The following is a 6,000-nucleotide window of genomic DNA, read 5'->3' as shown; positions in this document are numbered from 1 at the left end:
AAAAATGCCCTTGCACACAACTCTGGGCGTTCAGCGCCAGATTGGTGCTTGTTCTGGGTGTTGAACACCCATTTATTGCCCATTTCTGGCGTTGAACGCCAGAACCATGCTTGTTCTGGGCGTTCAGCGCCAGCTCTTCTCCAGGGTGCAATTCTGGCGTTCAAACACCCAGATGCTGCCCATTTTGGGCGTTCAGCGCCAGAACCATGCTCTGTTCTGGCGTTGAACGCCAGCCAGATGCTTCTTACTGGCGTTTAAACGCCAGTAAGGTCTTCCTCCAGGGTGTGATTTTTCTTTCGCTGTTTTTGATTCCGTTTTCAATTTTTATATTTATTTTGTGACTCCACATGATCATGAACCTAATAAAACATGAAAGAACAAGAAAAATAGAATTAGATAAAAATTGGGTTGCCTCCCAACAAGCGCTTCTTTAATGTCAATAGCTTGACAGTGGGCTCTCATGGAGCCTCACAGATGTTCAGAGTATTGTTGAGACTCCCCAACACCAAACTTGGAGTTTGGATATGGGAGTTCAACACCAAACTTAGAGTTTGGTTGTGGCCTCCCAACACCAAACTTAAAGTTTGACTGTGGGGGCTCTGGCTGACTCTGCAGTGAGAGAAGCTTTTTATGCTTCGTCTCCAATGGTACAGAGAGAGATCCTTGGGTTTTAAACACAAGGTTGTCCTCATTTAATTGAAGGATCAGTTCTCCTCTTTCCACATCAATCACAGCTCTTGCTGTGGCTAGGAAGGGTCTTCCAAGGATGATGAATTCATCATCATCCTTCCCAGTATCTAGGACTATGAAATCAGTAGGGATGTAAAGGCCTTCAACCTTTACTAACACGTCCTCTACTTGTCCATAAGCCTGTTTTCTTGAATTGTCTGCCATCTCTAATGAGATTTTAGTGGCTTGCACCCCATAGATTCCCAGTTTCTCTATTACAGAGAGGGGCATGAGGTTTATCCCTGAACCAAGGTCACACAGAGCCTTCTCAAAGGTCATGGTGCCTATGGTACAAGGTATTAAGAACTTTCCAGGATCCTGTTTCTTCTGAGGCAATCTCAGTTGATCTAGATCACTTAGTTCATTGGTGAACAAGGGAGGTTCATCTTCCCAAGTCTCAATACCAAATAATTTGGCATTCAGCTTCATGATTGCACCAAGAAACTTGGCAGCTTGCTCTTCAGTAACATCCTCATCCTCTTCAGAAGAGGAATACTCATCAGAGCTCATGAATGGCATAAGGAGGTTTAATGGAATCTCTATGGTCTCTAGATGAGTCTCAGATTCCTTTGGTTCCTCAAAGGGAAGCTCCTTATTGATCACTGGACGTCCTAGGAGGTCTTCCTCCTTGGGATTCACGTCCTCTCCTTCCTTCACAGGTTCGGCCATGGTGATTAATTCAATGGCCTTGCACTCTCCTTTTGGATTTTCTTCTGTATTGCTTGGGAGAGTACTAGGAGGGATTTCAGTGATCCTTTTACTTAGCTGGCCCACTTGTGCCTCCAAATTTCTAATGGATGACCTTGTTTCATTCATAAAACTCACACTGGCCTTAGATAGATCAGAGACTAAGTTTGCTAAATTAGAGGTATTTTGTTCAGAGTTCTCTGTCTGTTGCTGAGTGGATGATGGAAAAGGTTTACTATTGTTAAACCTATTTCTTCCACAATTATTAAAGCCTTGTTGAGGATTTTGATTCTTCCATGAGAAATTTGGATGATTTCTCCATGATGGGTTATAGGTGTTTCCATAAGGTTCACCCATATAATTTACCTCTGCTATTGCAGGGTTTTCAGGATCATAAGCTTCTTCTTCAGAAGATGCCTCTTGAGTACTGTTGGATGCGGCTTGCATTCCATTCAGACTCTGAGAAATCATATTGACTTGCTGAGTCAATATTTTGTTCTGAGCCAATATGGCATTCAGAGTATCAATTTCAAGAACTCCCTTCTTCATAGGCGTCCTATTACTCACAGGATTCCTCTCAGAAGTGTACATGAACTGGTTATTAGCAACCATGTTAATGAGTTCTTGAGCTTCTGCAGGCGTTTTCTTTAGGTGAATGGATCCACCTGCAGAAGTATCCAATGTCATCTTAGCCAATTCAGATAGACCATCATAGAATATATCCAGGATGGTCCATTCTGAAAGCATGTCAGAAGGACACTTTTTGGTCAGTTGCTTGTATCTTTCCCAGGCTTCATAGAGGGATTCACCTTCTTTCTGTCTGAAGGTTTGAACATCCACTCTAAGCTTGCTCAGCTTTTGAGGAGGAAAGAACTTGGCTAAGAAAGCCGTGACCAGCTTGTCCCAAGAGTTCAGGCTATCTCTGGGTTGAGAGTCCAACCACACTCTAGCTCTGTCTCTTACAGCAAAAGGGAAAAGCATGAGCCTGTAGACTTCAGGATCTACTCTATTAGTCTTAACAGTATCACATATCTGCAAGAATTCAGTTAATAACTGAAAAGGATCTTCAGATGGAAGTCCATGAAACTTGCAGTTCTGCTGCATCAGAGAAACTAATTGAGGTTTCAGCTCAAAGTTGTTTGCTCCAATGGCAGGAATGGAGATGCTTCTTCCATGTAAATTGGAATTAGGTGCAGTAAAGTCACCAAGCATTCTCCTTGCATTATTGTTGTTGGGTTCGGCTGCCATCTCCTTTACTTGTTCGAAATTTTCAATAAGGTTGTCTCTGGATTGTTGTAATTTAGCTTCTCTTAGTTTCCTCTTCAGAGTCCTTTCAGGTTCTGGATCAACTTCAACAAGAATGCCTTTTTCCTTATTCCTGCTCATAAGAAAGAGAAGATAACAAGAAAAGAAGAGGAATCCTCTATGTCACAATAAAGAGGTTCCTTATTGTTAGTAGAAGAAGAAAAGGAATAGGGGTGAAGAAGAATGAAGAATCCAAACACAAGGGTAAGGATAGGAGCAGTGATGTGAGATGAAGAGAAGTGTTAGTAGATGAATAAATAATTAGAAGGAGATGAGGGAGAAGGATTTTCGAAAATTATTTTTGAAAAAGGGTTAGTGATTTTCGAAAATAGTTTTTGAAAAAAGGTTAGTTTTCGAAAATTAAAATAAAAAATTAAAATAATTAGTTAATTAAAAAGAAATTTTGAAAAAGAGGGAAGATATTTTCGAAAATTAGAGAGAGAGAGAGAGAGTTAGTTAGGTAGTTTTGAAAAAGATAAGAAATAAACAAAAAGTTAGTTAGTTAGTTGAAACAAAATTTGAAAAGATAAGAAGTTAGGAAGTTAGAAAAGATATTTTGAAATCAAATTTTTGAAAAAGATAAGATAAGAGGATATTTTTGAAAAGATATGATTGAAATTAGTTTTGAAAAAGATTTGATTTTTAAAATCACAATTAATGACTTGATTCACAAGAAATCACAGGATATGATTCTAAAACTTAAAGTTTGAATCTTTCTTAACAAGCAAGTAACAAACTTGAAATTTTTTAATCAAAACATTAATTGTTGATATTATTTTCGAAAATTAATAGATAAAGATAAGAAAAAGGTTTTTGAAAAATATTTTTATAATTTTCGAAAATAAATAAGAAAAAATGAAAAAGATTTGATTTTTGAAAAAGATTTTGAAAAAAGATGAGATTTTTAAATTGAAAATTTGATTTGACTCATAAAAACAACTAGATTTTAAAAATTTTTGAAAAAGTCAAATCTAATTTTCGAATTTATGAGAGAGAAAAAGGGAAAGAAATTTTTTTTTTATTTTTGAAGTTTTTATGATGAGAGAGAGAAACAAGAAAAATGATGCAAGGCATGAAAGTTATGGATCAAAACAATGAATGCATGCAAGAATGCTATGAATGTCAAGATGAACACCAAGAACACTATGAAGATCATGATGAACATCAAGAACATATTTTTGAAAATTTTTATATGCAAAGAAGACATGCAAGACACCAAACTTAGAAATCTTTCATGTTTAGACACTATGAATGCAAAAATGCACATGAAAAACAAGAAAAGATGCAAAACAAGAAAACATCAAGATCAAACAAGAAGACTTACCAAGAACAACTTGAAGATCATGAAGAACACCATGAATGCATGAATTTTTCGAAAAATGCAAGATGAACATGCAATTGACACCAAACTTTAAATCTGACTCAAGACTCAAACAAGAAATACAAAATATTTTTTTGATTTTTATGATTTTATGATTTTTTTGTATTTTCTTTTAATTTTTTCGAAAATCATTTTGAAAAAGAAAAATAAGGATTCCAAAATTTTTAATATGAATTCCAGGAATCTTATGCACTTTAGTCTAAAGCTCCAATCAAAGGGTCAGGCATGGCTTAATAGCCAGCCAAGCTTTAGTATGTAACTCAGACATGACACGCCTGACATTCCCTACCCAGAAGGATTAGACATGGCTTTACAGCTAGCCAAGCTTCAACATGCTTCATGAAACACTAGAATTCATTCTTAAAAATTCTGAAGAAAAATATGTTTTTGAAAACATTTTTATTTTAAAATTTTTTTCGATAACAAAGGAGAAATTTTTGAAAGATTTTTTTTTTAAAAAATTTTTTGAAAATAAAACAAAAAGAAAATTACCTAATCTGAGCAACAATATGAACCGTCAGTTGTCTAAACTCGAACAATCCCCGGCAACGGCGCCAAAAACTTGGTGCAGGAAATTGTGATCATCAATGGCGCCATCAACATGGTACGCTCAATTGTAATCTCAACTTGTTATCACAACTTCGCACAACTAACCAGCAAGTGCATTGGGTCGTCCAAGTAATAAACCTTACGCGAGTAAGGGTCGATCCCACGGAGATTGTTGGTATGAAGCAAGCTATGGTCATCTTGTAAATCTCAGTTAGGCGGATATAGAATGGTTATGGAGTTTTCGAATATTAATAATAAAATAAGGATAGAAATACTTACGTAAATCCTTGGTGAGAATTTCAGATAAATGCATGGAGATGCTTTCGTCCCTCTAAACTTCTGCTTCTCCTGCTGTCTTCATCCAATCAGTCTTACTCCTTTCTATGGCTGGCTTTATGTAAGGACATCACCGTTGTCAATGGCTACTTTTGATCCTCTCTGGAAAATGGTCCGATGCGCTGTCACTGCATGGCTAATCGTCTGGAGGCGTCACCCTTGCCAATGGCTGCATCCTATCCTCCTGTGAAAATAGTCCAAAGGCTCTGTCACAGCACGGCTAATCATCTGAGGTTCTCGATCATACTGGAATAGGAATCACCCTCTTTTTGCGTCTGTCACTACGCCCAGTACTCGCGAGTTTGAAGCTCGTCACAGTCATTCAATCCCAGAGTCCTACTCGGAATACCACAGACAAGGTTTAGACTTTCCAGACTCTCATGAATGCCGCCATCAATCTAGCTTACACCACGAAGATTCTGATTAAGAGATCCAAGAGATACTCATTCAATCTGAGGTAGAACGGAAGTGGTTGTCAGGCACGCGTTCATAGGGAATGATGATGATTGTCACGTTCATCACATTCAGGTTGAAGTGCGAATGAATATCTTAGAAGCGGAACAAGTTGAATTGAATAGAAAACAGTAGTACTTTGCATTAATCTTTGAGGAACAGCAGAGCTCCACACCTTAATCTATGGAGTGCAGAAACTCTACCGTTGAAAATACATAAGTGAAAGGTCCAGGCATGGCCGAATGGCCAGCCCCCAAATGTGATCAATAGGATCAAAATATAATCCAAAGATGTCTAATACAATAGTAAAAAGTCCTATTTATAATAAACTAGCTACTAGGGTTTACAGAAGTAAGTAATTGATGCATAAATCCACTTCCGGGGCCCACTATGTATGTGCTTGGGCTGAGCTTGAATGTTACACGTGCAGAGGCTCTTTCTGGAGTTGAACGCAAGGTTGTAACGTATTTCTGGCGTTCAACTCTGGTTTGTGACTTGTTTCTGGCGTTTAACTCCAGACAGCAGCGTAGAACTGGCGTTCAACGCCCTTTTACATCATC

The 6,000-nt window shown here is 37.8% G+C and overlaps 1 non-coding gene across 1 annotated transcript; it reads left to right on the top strand.

Annotated features, from left to right (window-relative positions):
- Positions 1-2,157: 2,157 nt before the first annotated feature.
- On the top strand, positions 2,158-2,265 carry LOC112739488 (small nucleolar RNA R71). Its single transcript, XR_003170424.1, has one exon. It is a non-coding gene; the product is annotated as a small nucleolar RNA R71 (small nucleolar RNA).
- The last annotated feature ends 3,735 nt before the right edge of the window (positions 2,266-6,000 follow it).

This window comes from Arachis hypogaea, chromosome 13 (assembly GCF_003086295.3).
Source record: "Arachis hypogaea cultivar Tifrunner chromosome 13, arahy.Tifrunner.gnm2.J5K5, whole genome shotgun sequence".
NCBI lineage: Eukaryota > Viridiplantae > Streptophyta > Magnoliopsida > Fabales > Fabaceae > Arachis > Arachis hypogaea.
This window is presented reverse-complemented; position numbering and strand designations above follow the sequence as displayed.